A 15,928-nucleotide genomic window follows, 5' to 3' on the forward strand; every position below is an offset into this window, starting at 1 on the left:
TGCTCACACGAGTCTAGGAATCGACAAGCAAAGATGTCAATTCCTACACTCAGGGGGTCTCTGCTGTGCTTAAAATGAAAATCTGACTTGATGGACATGATAGGCATCATGTGAAAGCACAGCACGGCAAAAATGAGCCAGAGAAAAGATATCGATTTCAACATGTTGATTCCTAGGCGAGCAAAAAATATAGACCTACTATCATTTTCTGCACATACACACTCACACACCCTTGAGAGAGAGCTATTCTCTAGTAGGTAACCATGGAATACTATCAAAGTCAAACTAGAGGAGGAGGATGTATTTAGTCATGACAAATCCTTAAGAGATAGGTTGATCATATTTCTTGAGAGCATATAACATTGCACTTAAGAAGTTATTCATATAATACAAAATCTTTTGTTTTCTGAAAAAAAATTTGCTTCTTCAATCGTGGATAGCTAATCTTTCATCGGGCCTTACATGCCAAAAAAAAAAAAACACATACCATGAAAAGGTCTCTTGGGGTTTGAGAGAGAGAGAGAGAGACCGGGGAGAGAGAGAACAGGGATAGAGAGAAACGTCTCTTGGGCAGTGATGAAGACACAGGGTTTTAGAGAGACAGAGAGGGACAGGGTTTTAGAGAGAAAGAGAGAGAGCAGAGAGTGGGCCGAGGTTCTAGAGAGAGGGAGCGGAGAAGGAGAGAGTTCGTGAGAGAGAGAGAGAGGGATGAGGTTCTAGAGAGAGGGAGCGGAGATGAGAGAGTACGTAGGTCGTAGTTCTGCAGAGAGAGCAAAAAGGCAGAGGAGGCGCAAAAAGGCGGGTTGGATGCTTAGGATAGTGTTGCAGAGTGTTGTAGCTTGGATCTTCTGCACTCCCATAGGGAAAAACATGCATCCATGCACATTCGCATGGCTAAAATAAAATATCATTCAAGGAATACTCGGCAGGGGGGGTCACTCATAAATATGTAAGCATAGTACTAGAAGGGCTTTTTCAAATTCCTTTTTTACACTTTTTTTTAAAACATACAAAAGGGTACCATTTAAAGGGGGTATTTACAGAAAGAATAGAAAAAGGGTGTGTTTAATTCATGAAAAATATATAGATAAGGGGTTTTCTAATTCGGCCTTGAACGGACGTGATATAGAGGGTTTACATATAGTGAACCCCCCTAGAAGGAATAAGTGCATAGTATCTTGGGAACTCTTACATAATCATATACACCAATTGAGAATTGCACTTGTACAAGTCATTGGTAGACACAAGGATTGGGCTATATCTCCCAAAAGCGAGGGAATACCTATGCATATTATTTCACTATATAAACCTCCAACCACTAACCCGGATCATTTTTTTGAACCGTAAATACTAGTATGGAAACTATTCCCGACACTATTTGGACATTCATTCTCGATGAATTTAATATTGAATATTTTCATCCAAGTACCTTAACCCATATATTAAAAACTATTATGCTAAAACATTTAATGTAACTTTGTAAAAATCTACCAACTACAATATGAAACACCCTCGTAGAAAACACTTGGACAAATGCACCTCTAGCAGAATCTATAACTACCAATATTCCAATATACTGGTTAGATCATATTGCACCGTGTCTCTTGTATAAATTTCCATCATACATACCTTCTTTTATATAAATACTTATTTAACCACAATATCACTCATAGGCCATCATAATAATCCAAGTTCTAGATAAAAAGTTCATATCATTACATGATTAAAACTATTTCACACATAACCATGCAATCTACTTCTACAAATTATCATATGCTATATTCACAAATACAAAGGATAAAAAATCAAAACACAAATGGAAAAAAATATTAAAGGGAAAAATGGATATCAAGAAATAATATATCAAAAATTACAAAAACTAAGGAAATGATCGAGTATGACACTCGAGGAGCATGATATTCGAGGAGCATGGTATTTGAGGAGCTAGGTACTTGAGACACCTGGTGCTCGAGGAGAACTGACAAAAAAGAGATGGATAAATGGATAAACAAGATGAACTGATAAATCCAAAAAATAGAAATGTGATACACACATGAACTTTTTTCTCATGATTCGCTAAGGGTTTTCTTGACAAATTGGTTATGATGCATAAAAGCTAACTTCTTTTTTGGTAAAGCATAGTATTCCAAAAGCATCGTATTCTTCGAGCACGGTATTCATGCAACATAAAAGCTTGGCCCGGTTAATAACACTTGAAGTAAGTAACCTCTCTCTAAATTGCCAACAAGTAGAATGCCATCCAAGTAGTGTTTACTCAATGAAAAAGAACTGAATTATCAAGGGGAACACTATTATTCAATCAATCTTAGCTAACTCTCATACTCTCTTCCTTGTAGAGTTAATTACAACAAGAAATTTGATCAAAAGAACAAAAGCTCCCAAAGAGAAAAGCCAGACAACATCTCAGGGTAACCTACCTTAACACTGTGTGTTGATATAATGAGACAACAGAGAAAACAATAATAATTACTTGCAACCACCTTACTATTGGAGCAATATATAGGTCACCCTAGCTTGACCTAGATCTCACCTATATATACCTATGGATAATCAATAATAATTACTACTTTAGGAGAAATCTGTGTGCGTGTGTCTACATGGGTCAGGCATACATATAGATGAACCTTGAGTTATGATACTCTTTTACTTGGCTTATGATCATATGATGCGCTTAGTTGTCTGCCTTGACGACTACAAGGATTTGTTAGAAAACGCTCATGCTAGTATGATTGGACACCACTTCTGGAAGGACAATACAGTTCACCGCCCGCATCTTGTTTGGCAAGGATTTTGGGGGCCGCACCCTTCTAGAAAATGCTGCAATCTTTGTCAAGAATTGCGCTCAATGCTGTGTGCACAAGCCTGTGCCTTATGCCACACTCTACCTAATCAGCCCTATGCCCAAGTGGGGGAGTGGGCAACTTGTTAAGTTCAAAACCACAAATGTTCTGGACGAGTCCATTCCTCAACACAGGCAAAAATCTTTAATGATTGATGCTAGACAATAGGAAATCAACTCTATAAGCGAGGAGTAGATGGGAATTTGCGCATGTGTGTTTGTAAAAAAGAATATATTCCCATCTTGCATACCGCTCATGCTCGACTATCTGTGGGACACTATTCTAGTGAAACCAATGCTAAAAACATTTTATAGTTTGGGCTGTGGTGGTGGCCAATACTCTTTCACGATGCCAAGGAGTTCTTAAAGCGTTGCGATAGTAGTGGCACTCCAGAGTCCCTACAATCCATGATAACATGCCATTGAGGCCTATAATGACTGCTGCTGGCAGAGCATTTGCAAAACGGGGCATAGACTTTATCGGACCCATCAAACCTCCGGCCAAAGGGATGCATGCTGAATATATCATAGTTGCTACCTACTACGGACTACCTCACTAAGTGGGTCAAAGCAAAAGCAGCTGTGAGGAATGATGCCCGCACCATGGCTAAGTTCTTGTATGAATATGTGTTTACCCACTACAGTTTGCCTCTAGAAATAGTAAGTGATCAAAGTGTTTATTTCTTGAATGAGGTCATCATTTATGTTAAACAAATTTATGGTCATTCACCGAAAATCGGGGCCTTGTCAGCCACAAGCCAATGGGCAAGATAAAAGTATGAACAAAGTGCTCTGTGCAACGCTTTACAAAGATAGTCGAACGCACCCAAAGTGACCAGGAGCAAAAGTTACACAGTACAATCTGGGCATATAGGATAGCTTCCAAAGATGTCTATTGGTATAACACCTTTTAATCTTGTCTACGGACTTGATGCTATATTACCAATGGATTTCTTAGTACCTACACTTCGTGTTTCCAACCAACTTGACTGGATAGGGCCATGAATTCTCACAACACATTGATCACTTGAACATTTAGATGAGCAACGCCTCTTGGCACTTGCAGGCTTCTTGTATGTCGGGAATGCAAACGCGTTGGCACGACCATAACATTTGAACCAAGCAATTCAGGGAAGGAGACCTAGTACTACTGTACACCCTGAAAAAGCATAAATGGAACTTAAAGATGCAAGGTCTTGGGACCTTTCCTAATTAATACATTACCTTTTGGAGTAGGTTGAGATGCTTTCACGAACCTCTCACCCGATGAAATGTCATAACGTATGCATGCATCCAAGTCTAGGAAAGCTGAACGTGAGGAAGGAGAGTCAGTGAGAGACTTTATTAGTCGACTAAAGCATCTAAATTCTCGCTGTACTCCCGATGAGCGCTTCAATAACAACCAACTTCTTGATAGATTCATCCGAGGATTGTGCCATTAGGACATATACAATGGCCTAGTCATTAGAGGTCTTACGACGTGGGAAGCAGTCACTGCCAATGCAATCCAGTTAGAAGACAACTTGATGATTGTGCAGGTAAAAAGGTGCCTTTGGAGATAAAGTCTGTCAGTTTGCAAGTATCTGGGCACGAGCCAATGACTATAAAACCTATTGCCAAGGAGACCAAGATATCCGAAATGTCTGTAGTAGCTGACCTTACTAAGGCTCTCCAAGAATACTTTAGGGGTAATCGAGCTCCTCAAAATAGCCATATGTACCCAAGAAGGGAGCAACAATGGTGTTCGGTTTGCTTAGGACCACATAGCACGAGTGAATGTCCCACATTCATAGACAAATTCAATGGGAATTGCAATGCATGTGGTAAGTATGGCCATCAATCTAAGGATTGTCTAGTACTTAAGCGTATGTTAGCAAATCAGGCACCACTAGCTTGGTCAAACACACCTCAAGTACCCGCATCGATGCCTACACCACCTGTCGAGCAACCGTCACAACACATAGTTCCAAGGAACCCAAATTTAGTCCAGCCTGTGCCGTTACCACCGCCAGTGCTGCTAGGACCGCAATCTCCACATCCAAGGATTACCCCTATAAAAACCAAATGGGTTGTGAGTCACATAGTGCATGTGGGGATTATGAAGAGGATATAGACCCCACTGTTCCATATGGGATTGATACGTTTGAAATGACTCCCCAGTACTACATGGAGGATCATTTCGGGCAAGTCAAGCCTGTATATCAAGTGGCTGCTCTCGCCACAAGAGGGCAAAACCTTAATACCATGGCCATGAGACCACCTCTTCAATGCTACGATTGTGGTGGACCACATCGTGTATCGGAGTGCCCTAATAGGCTACAGAAGATCGCTGCTCAAATGCAACCAAATCAAGGGAGCACGTCGGGAATGCCGGTACTTACAAGTAATACGTCTCAATGTCCGCCAATGGGCATTCACCAGAAATCGCGACGTTGTCAGCCATGGGAAAGATAAAAGTATGAACAAAGTGCCCTGTGCAATGCTTTACAAAGATAGTCGAAGGCACACAAAGTGTCTGGGAGCAAAAGTTACACAGTACAATCTGGGCATATAGGATAGCTTCCAAAGATGTCTATTGGTACAACACCTTTTAAACTTGTCTACGGACTTGATGCTATATTACCAATGGATTTCTTAGTACCTACACTTCGTGTTGCCAACCAACTTGTCTGGATAGGGCCATGAATTGTCACAACACATTGATCACTTGAACATTTAGATGAGCAACGCCTCTTGGCGCTTGTTGCAGGCTTCTTGTCTGTCGGGAATGCAAAAGCGTTGGTACGACCATAACATTTGAACCAAGCAATTCAAGGAAGGAGACCTAGTACTACTGTACACCCTGAAAAAGCATAAATGGAACTTAAAGATGCAAGGTCTTGGACCTTTCCTAATTAATACATTACCTTTTGGAGTAGGTTGAGATGCTTTCACGAACCTCTCACCCGATGAAATGTCATAACGTATGCATGCATCCAAGTCTAGGAAAGCAGCTGAAGAATTATTGAAGTTGCAAGCACAACAAGAAGCCAAAGAAGCCAAAGAGAAAGAGTTGAGAGGGCCAAACAACAAATGTTGAGTGCTTGAATGCTTGAATGATGGCATTCTCTCTCTGTTCAGAGGAGGACAATGATGACTATATCCCATCGTTTAGAACCTTAATCACGCAGCATCATGTGCAAACAACGAATGCTTTAATTGATTCCAGAGCGGACTACAACGTGATCTCACACGATGTTTGGATATCGCTACTAGGAGACGACTTGAATTGTGGGAATCTGAGCTGTATTTTACCAGCTTAAATAACACAAGCACAAAAAGTTTGGGATCATTATACTTGAAAGTGAGCATCCAAGATCAACCGTTCTACTGCTCTTTTTACGTTGCTAATGAAAAGCAAGCTTCGAAAATTGTTGTTTTAGGCAGGACTTGGATGAAGCGTTTCAATTGCCAGTTGAATTGGACCTCCAACAACGAGTACCAAATCCTTATAGGACCTAATGCCCTTGAACCCAGAAGATATGTCCACTGCAATAAGGTAGTTGAAAAAAGTCCACAACTATCAGGTTCTAAAGAGGAATCAACCACCACTGTGCTTGTCGCAAAAACAAGGATGCCTACAAATTGGCAACAAGAAAGAGCTGCAAGAGAAAATCAACGGCCACTTGTAAGAAAAAGCGCACAAAGCTAGGTAGCAATGGGTAAGAAAAAATCTGCTGAAAGCACAGGGTTACTATGAGGGGAAACAACGTCTTTGGGTGCCAAAGCCTAAGCCAACAATAGTCAAGCTAGAAAACAAGGCTTTCCCATCTCAACACATACAAACACCAAGCCACTCTACCGAAATCAAAAAGCATTACAAGGTCAGATTTGTGGAGCCAGACACTAATGCACCGGAGACAACCAAGGCTGATTGAGTTTCCACTAGGCAAAAGACAGCACGGCCATCCCCAACCTCTCCACTACCGGCCCATTTCAACACCAATGATTGTACAAGCGTAAAGGGCAAAGAAAAATTAAATACACAGCTGTCACAACAAGAACAACATCAAGTGCTACAAGAAATTCAAGCCGCTGCCTGCACGAACGCTTTTCAAAGCAAACATGCTCCAGGAGTAGCATCAGGGGCAAGGCAGGGGGGAAGAAGTTTACCATGGCATTCACAAGGCATGAGAAGTCAAGTGTGAAGCGCAATAGCTCAAAATTTTGATCCGCGGAAGTGACGAGAGCAAAACATTGCGAAAGCGCTTAGGCGAAAAGCGTCAAAACTTGCTTTTTGGACAAACTAAGCATCAAGCAAGCAAAGCAAGTGCATAATCATGAAGCCAAGCCACCTCAGCATGCAAACAACTCTTCATCTGCTCACACGGATCTAGGAATCGACAAGCAAAGATGTCAATTCCTACACTCAAAGGGTCTCTGCTGGGCTTAAAATGAAAATCTGACTTGATGGACATGATAGGCATCATGTGAAAGCACAGCACGGCAAAAATGAGCCAGAAAAAAGATATCGATTTCAACATGTCGATTCCTAGGCGAGCAAGAAATATAAAGACCTACTATCATTTTTTGCACATACACACTGAGAGAGAGCTATTCTCTAGCAGGTAACCATGGAATACTATCAAAGTCAAACTAGAGGAGGAGGATGTATTTAGTCATGACAAATCCTTAAGAGATAGGTTGATCATATTTCTTGAGAGCAAATAACATTGCACTTGAGAAGTTATTAATATAATACAAAATCTTTTGTCTCTTGGGGTTTTAGAGAGAGAGAGAGAGAGAGAGAAACGTCTCTTGGGCAGCGATGAAGACACGGGGTTTTAGAGAGACAGGTTTTAGAGAGAGCAGAGAGTGGGCCGAGGTTCTAGAGAGAGGGAGCGGAGAAAGAGAGAGTACGTAGGTCGTAGAGGCAGAGAGAGAGAGAGAGAGAGAGAGAGAGAGAGAGAGAGAGAGTGGGACGAGGTTCTAGAGAGAGGGAGCGGAGATGAGAGAGTACGTAGGTCGTAGTTCTGCAGAGAGAGCAAAAAGGCAGAGGGGTCTGGAGGCGCAAAAAGGCGGGCCCGCAGAGAGAGAGAGAGAGAGAGAGAGAGAGAGAGAGAGATGGAGGAGGAGCAGCAAAAAGGTACACGCAGCCCCTTTACCCTCTAAACCCAACACCTCACGCAAGGAGGATCCCTCGCGGCAAGGCTGTAAGCGCGATTCGATCCGATAACCTTTGGGATACCGGGGGCGCAACGCCTTACCACTACACCAAGAGGCCGCTTACGTCACAAAACCGCCTACTAACTGCACATAAAGCGAATTGTTATTAGCACGCAAAAATGCCTTGGCCTCTCTAGACTAAAAAATGTCATCCCAACATAGGGATCACCTTATTTGGTGAGCTCAAATGCTAGAGTACATGTATGCCCCTATCTTAAAATCAACACTTGGAGCATTTTTCTAATAGTTTATTTCACTGAAAAAAGCAAACCTAGACACTGTGAGACATCACAAGGCGAGGTCCCACCATGACATTCGTTTGGCATATCAATGTACGATTGGAATTGATACAGTCCTCCAAGGATTTGATCTAGTTTGCACATGCATCATCTCTCACCTTTTATTGGTATATGGTCTCTTAAACAATGTCACTTGTTTATTTAAAGTTGCTACTACCATTACGAGTACCACATACTCACCAGTACCTCTAAATAACACTACTACAAACCAATGCCTACTAGCACACACCAATGTCAGTAATGCTCTAGAATAGCCACAAATGACATAACCATATTGGTCTCAAGTTTCTTCTCAACAATAAATTTCTTCTCAACTTTTTTTGAATCTTGGAAAACTGTTGCTGCTATTAGTGGTATTTGGTAGTAAGTGAGCCTAACTGAACTAGCAAGAATTTATTAATACCAATGGTCATTACTCACCATAAGAGAGAAACCCTCACTGCTTCTTCCTATTGAGGTAGCAGAACTGAGAGAGCCAATAACATCTCTACCAAATAATAGATGAGCTATCTAGTGTTGGTAATAATAGCCCGTTACTCACCTATACTATTTTTGCAACGATGAATACTAATTCTTAATAATATTATCTTTTACAAGCTCGATGGTGCAGGGCTACACCTCCCCTTAAGCCGATGCTACATGCCATCATGATGGCTTGCCCGCTTGAGCATGATTTATACACACACTAGAAGCAGTACTCCCTAGTACACTATGATAAATTTCATCAACTTGTGTATAGATATCAGTTGAACAGTATTGTCATAGTTTTTCTCTTGTGTTATATGGCTCACGCATGGTACACATATCTAAAAATGCAAGAAAAGGGTATGTTTAATGTTCTATGTGCTACGTGTGATGCGTTCCAAATCTCCAAGTCTCCCTTCGATTACGCTTCCATGAAGTTTCCACCCTACTATCCCACCTTAACAACAATTGATGCCATGAATATTAGCCTAAGAGGTTTCTGATTGAAGTTTTGTTTTCCCTACTTTTGCCAAGATTCATGGTTGCTTGGCTTTGGATGCTTTAGACCATGTGGTAAGATGTGATAGTAAGCATGGGAGTCTTAAACAAGCGATTCCTCCACAACATTATAGCCATGCGGTGTTTGATGATGGTAATGTGAATTCCCAAAAAGTCAAGGAGAAACTACAGGGTGTCTATTTTTCATTATCATGGCCATCAGTGGTGGGTTGGATGCTTAGGATAGTGTTGCAGAGTGTTGTATCTTGGATCTTCTGCACTCCCATAGGGAAAAACGTGCATCCATGCACATTCTCATGGGTGGCTAAAATAAAATATCATTTAAGGAATACTCGGAAGGGGGGGTCACTCAAAAATATGTAAGCATAGTACTAGAAGGGTTTTTTTTAATTCTTTTTTTACACTTTTTTTTAAAACATACAAAAGGGTACCATTTAAAGGGGGTATTTACAGAAAGAATAGAAAAAGGGTGTGTTTAATTCATGAAAAATATATAGATAAGGGGTTTTCTAATTAGGCCTTGAACGGACGTGATATAGAGGGTTTACATATAGTGAACCCCCCTAGAGGGAATAAGTGCATAGTATCTTGGGAACTCTTACATAATCATATACACCAATTGAGAATTGCACTTGTACAAGTCATTGATAGACACAAGGATTGGGCTATATATCCCAAAAGCGAGGGAATACCTATGCATATTATTTCACTTTATAAACCTCCAACCACTAACCCGGATCATTTTTTTGAACCGTAAATACTAGTATGGAAACTATTCCCGACACTATTTGGACATTCATTCTCGATGAATTTAATATTGAATATTTTCATCCAAGTACCTTAACCCATATATTAAAAACTATTATGCTAAAACATTTAATGTAACTTTGTAAAAATCTACCAACTACAATATGAAACACCCTCGTAGAAAACACTTGGACAAATGCACCTCTAGCAGAATCTATAACTACCAATATTCCAATATACTGGTTAGATCATATTGCACCGTGTCTCTTGTATAAATTTCCATCATACATACCTTCTTTTATATAAATACTTATTTAACCACAATATCACTCACAAGAAACATAGGTCATCATAATAATCCAAGTTCTAGATAAAAAGTTCATATTATTACATGATTAAAACTATTTCACACATAACCATGCAATCTACTTCTACAAATTATCATATGCTATATTCACAAATACAAAAGATAAAAAATCAAAACACAAATGGAAAAAATATTAAAGGGAAAAATGGATATCAAGAAATAATATATCAAAAATTACAAAAACTAAGGAAATGATCGAGTATGACACTCGAGGAGCATGATATTCGAGGAGCATGGTATTTGAGGAGCTAGGTACTTGAGACACCTGGTGCTCGAGGAGAACTGACAATGGATAAATGGATAAACAAGATGAACTGATAAATCGAAAAAATAGAAATGTGATACACACATGAACTTTTTTCTCATGATTCGCTAAGGGTTTTCTTGACAAATTGGTTATGATGCATAAAAGCTAACTTCTTTTTTGGTAAAGCACAGTATTCCAAAAGCATCGTATCGAGGAGCAGAGGAGCACGATATTCATGCAACATAAAAGCTTGGCCCGGTTAATAACACTTGAAGTAAGTAACCTCTCTCTAAATTGCCAACAAGTAGAATGCCATCCAAGTAGTGTTTACTCAATGAAAAAGAACTGAATTATCAAGAGGAACACTATTATTCAATCAATCTTAGCTAACTCTCATACTCTCTTCCTTGTAGGGTTAATTACAACAAGAAATTTGATCAAAAGAACAAAAGTTCCCAAGGAGAAAAGCCGGACAACATCTCAGGGTAACCTACCTTAACACTGTGTGTTGATATAATGAGACAACAGAGAAAACAATAATAATTACTTGCAACCACCTTACTATTGGAGCAATATATAGCTCACCCTAGCTTGACCTGGATCTCACCTATATATACCTATGGATAATCAATAATAATTACTACTTTAGGAGAAATCTGTGTGCGTGTGTCTACATGGGTCGGGCATACATATAGATGAACCTTGAGTTATGATACTCTACTACTTGACTTATGATCATATGCTGCGCTTAGTTGTCTGCGTTGACGACTACAAGGATTTGTTAGAAAACGCTCATGCTAGTATGACTGGACACCACTTCTCCAAGGACAATACAGTTCGCCGCATCTTGTTTGGCAAGGATTTTGGGGGCCGCACCCTTCTAGAAAATGCTGCAATCTTTGTCAAGAATTGCGCTCAATGCTGTGTGCACAAGCCTGTGCCTTATGCCACACTCTACCTAATCAGCCCTATGCCCAAGTGGAGTGGGCAACTTGTGAAGTTCAAAACCACAAATGTTTTGGACGAGTCCATTCCTCAACATAGGCAATCTTGTCTACGGACTTGATGCTATATTGCTAATGGATTTCTTAGTACCTACACTTCGTGTTTCCAACCAACTTGACTGGATAGGGCCATGAATTCTCACAACGCATTGATCACTTGAACATTTAGATGAGCAACGCCTCTTGGCACTTGCAGGCTTCTTGTATGTCGGGAATGCAAACGCGTTGGCACGACCATAACATTTGAACCAAGCAATTCAGGGAAGGAGACCTAGTACTACTGTACACCCTGAAAAAGCATAAATGGAACTTAAAGATGCAAGGTCTTGGACCTTTCCTGATTAATACATTACCTTTTGGAGTAGGTTGAGACGCTTTCACGAACCTCTCACCCGACGAAATGTTATAACGTATGCATGCATCCAAGTCTAGGGAAGCTGAACGTGAGGAAGGAGAGTCAGTGAGAGACTTTATTAGTCGACTAAAGCATCTAAATTCTCGTTGTACTCCCGACGAGCGCTTCAATAACAACCAACTTCTTGATAGATTCATCCGAGGATTGCGCCATGAGGACATATACAATGGCCTAGTCATTAGAGGTCTTACGACGTGGGAAGCAGTCACTGCCAATGCAATCCAGTTAGAAGACAACTTGATTATTGCAGGTAAAAAGGTGTCTTCGGAGACAAAGTCTGTCAGTTTGCAAGTGTCTGGGCACGAGCCAATGACTATAAAACCTATTGCCAAGGAGACCAAGATAACCGAAATGTCTGTAGCTGACCTTACGAAGGCTCTCCAAGAATACTTTAGGGATAATCGAGCTCCTCAAAATATCCATATGTACCCAAGAAGAGAGCAACAATGGTGTTCGGTTTGCTTAGGACCACATAGCACGAGTGAATGTCCCACATTCATAGACAAATTCAATGGGAATTGCAATGCATGTGGTAAGTATGGCCATCAATCTAAAAAATGTCTAGTACTTAAGCGTAAGTTAGCAAATCAGGCACCACTAGCCTGGTCAAACACACCTCAAGTACCCGCATTGATGCCTGCACCACCTGTCGTGCAATCGTCACAACACATAGTTCCAAGGAACCCAAATTTAGTCCAGCCTGTGCCGTTTACCACCGCCAGTGCTAGGACCGCAACCTCCACATCCAAGGATTACCCCTATAAAAACCAGATGGGTTGTGAGTCACATAGTGCATGTGGGGATTATGAAGAGGATATAGACCCCACTGTTCCATATGGGATTGATATGTTTGAAATGACTCCCCAGTACTACATGGAGGATCATTTCGGGCAAGTCAAGCCTGTATATCAAGCGGCTGCTCTCGCCACAAGAGGGCAAAACCTTAATACCATGGCCAGGAGACCACCTCTTCAATGCTACGATTGTGGTGGACTGCATCGTGTAGCGGAGTGCCCTAATAGGCTACAGAAGATCGCTGCTCAAATGCAACCAAATCAAGGGAGCACGTCGGGAATGCCGGTACTTACAAGTAATACGTCTCAATGTCCGCCCCACAGGTTAACAATGGTCATTCACCGAAAATCGGGACGTTGTCAGCCATGGGAAAGATAAAAGTATGAACAAAGTGCTCTGTGCAACGCTTTACAAAGATAGTCGAAGGCACACAAAGTGACTGAGAGCAAAAGTTACACAGTACAATCTGGGCATATAGGATAGCTTCCAAAGATGTCTATTGGTACAACACCTTTTAAACTTGTCTACTACGGACTTGATGCTATATTACCAATGGATTTCTTAGTACCTATACTTCGTGTTGCCAACCAACTTGAGTGGACAGGGCCATGAATTATCACAACAAATTGATCACTTGAACATTTAGATGAGCAACGCCTCTTGGCGCTTGTAGGCTTCTTGTATGTCGGGAATGCAAAAGCGTTGGCACGACCATAAAATTTGAACCAAGCAATTCAGGGAAGGAGACCTAGTACTACTGTACACCCTGAAAAAGCATAAATGGAACTTAAAGATGCAAGGTCTTGGACCTTTCCTGATTAATACATTACCTTTTGGAGTAGGTTGAGACGCTTTCACGAACCTCTCACCCGATGAAATGTCATAACGTATGCATGCATCCAAGTCTAGGAAAGCAGCTGAAGAATTATTGAAGTTGCAAGCACAACAAGAAGCCAAAGAAGCCAAAGAGAAAGAGTTGAGAGGGCCAAACAACAAATGTTGAGTGCTTGAATGCTTGAATGATGGCATTCTCTCTCTGTTCAGAGGAGGACAATGATGACTATATCCCATCGTTTAGAACCTTAATCACGCAGCATCATGTGCAAACAACGAATGCTTTAATTGATTCCAGAGCGGACTACAACGTGATCTCACACGATGTTTGGATATCGCTACTAGGAGACGACTTGAATTGTGGGAATCTGAGCTGTATTTTACCAGCTTAAATAACACAAGCACAAAAAGTTTGGGATCATTATACTTGAAAGTGAGCATCCAAGATCAACCGTTCTACTGCTCTTTTTACGTTGCTAATGAAAAGCAAGCTTCGAAAATTGTTGTTTTAGGCAAGACTTGGATGAAGCGTTTCAATTGCCAGTTGAATTGGACCTCCAACAACGAGTACCAAATCCTTATAGGACCTAATGCCCTTGAACCCAGAAGATATGTCCACTGCAATAAGGTAGTTGAAAAAAGTCCACAACTATCAGGTTCTAAAGAGGAATCAACCACCACTGTGCTTGTCGCAAAAACAAGGATGCCTACAAATTGGCAACAAGAAAGAGCTGCAAGAGAAAATCAACGGCCACTTGTAAGAAAAAGCGCACAAAGCTAGGTAGCAATGGGTAAGAAAAAATCTGCTGAAAGCACAGGGTTACTATGAGGGGAAACAACGTCTTTGGGTGCCAAAGCCTAAGCCAACAATAGTCAAGCTAGAAAACAAGGCTTTCCCATCTCAACACATACAAACACCAAGCCACTCTACCGAAATCAAAAAGCATTACAAGATCAGATTTGTGGAGCCAGACACTAATGCACCGGAGACAACCAAGGCTGATTGAGTTTCCACTGGGCAAAAGACAGCACGGCCATCCCCAACCTCTCCACTACCGGCCCATTTCAACACCAATGATTGTACAAGCGTAAAGGGCAAAGAAAAATTAAATACACAGCTGTCACAACAAGAACAACATCAAGTGCTACAAGAAATTCAAGCCGCTGCCTGCACGAACGCTTTTCAAAGCAAACACGCTCCAGGAGTAGCATCAGGGGGCAAGGCAGGGGGGAAGAAGTTTACCATGGCATTCACAAGGCATGAGAAGTCAAGTGTGAAGCGCAATAGCTCAAAATTTTGATCCGCGGAAGTGACGAGAGCAAAACATTGCGAAAGCGCTTAGGCGAAAAGCGTCAAAACTTGCTTTTTGGACAAACTAAGCATCAAGCAAGCAAAGCAAGTGCATAATCATGAAGCCAAGCCACCTCAGCATGCAAACAACTCTTCATCTGCTCACACGGATCTAAGAATCGACAAGCAAAGATGTCAATTCCTACACTCAAAGGGTCTCTGCTGGGCTTAAAATGAAAATCTGACTTGATGGACATGATAGGCATCATGTGAAAGCACAGCACGGCAAAAATGAGCCAGAAAAAAGATATCGATTTCAACATGTCGATTCCTAGGCGAGCAAGAAATATAAAGACCTACTATCATTTTTTGCACATACACACTGAGAGAGAGCTATTCTCTAGCAGGTAACCATGGAATACTATCAAAGTCAAACTAGAGGAGGAGGATGTATTTAGTCATGACAAATCCTTAAGAGATAGGTTGATCATATTTCTTGAGAGCAAATAACATTGCACTTGAGAAGTTATTAATATAATACAAAATCTTTTGTCTCTTGGGGTTTTAGAGAGAGAGAGAGAGAGAGAGAGAGAAACGTCTCTTGGGCAGCGATGAAGACACGGGGTTTTAGAGAGACAGGTTTTAGAGAGAGCAGAGAGTGGGCCGAGGTTCTAGAGAGAGGGAGCGGAGAAGGAGAGAGTACGTAGGTCGTAGAGGCAGAGAGAGAGAGAGAGAGAGAGAGAGAGAGTGGGACGAGGTTCTAGAGAGAGGGAGCGGAGATGAGAGAGTACGTAGGTCGTAGTTCTGCAGAGAGAGCAAAAAGGCAGAGGGGTCTGGAGGCGCAAAAAGGCGGGCCCGCAGAGAGAGAGAGAGAGAGAGA

The sequence above is a fragment of the Cibotium barometz genome, chromosome 53 (genome assembly GCF_041138505.1).
Source record: "Cibotium barometz isolate CiBa-2024 chromosome 53, ASM4113850v1, whole genome shotgun sequence".
NCBI classification, from domain to species: domain Eukaryota; kingdom Viridiplantae; phylum Streptophyta; class Polypodiopsida; order Cyatheales; family Cibotiaceae; genus Cibotium; species Cibotium barometz.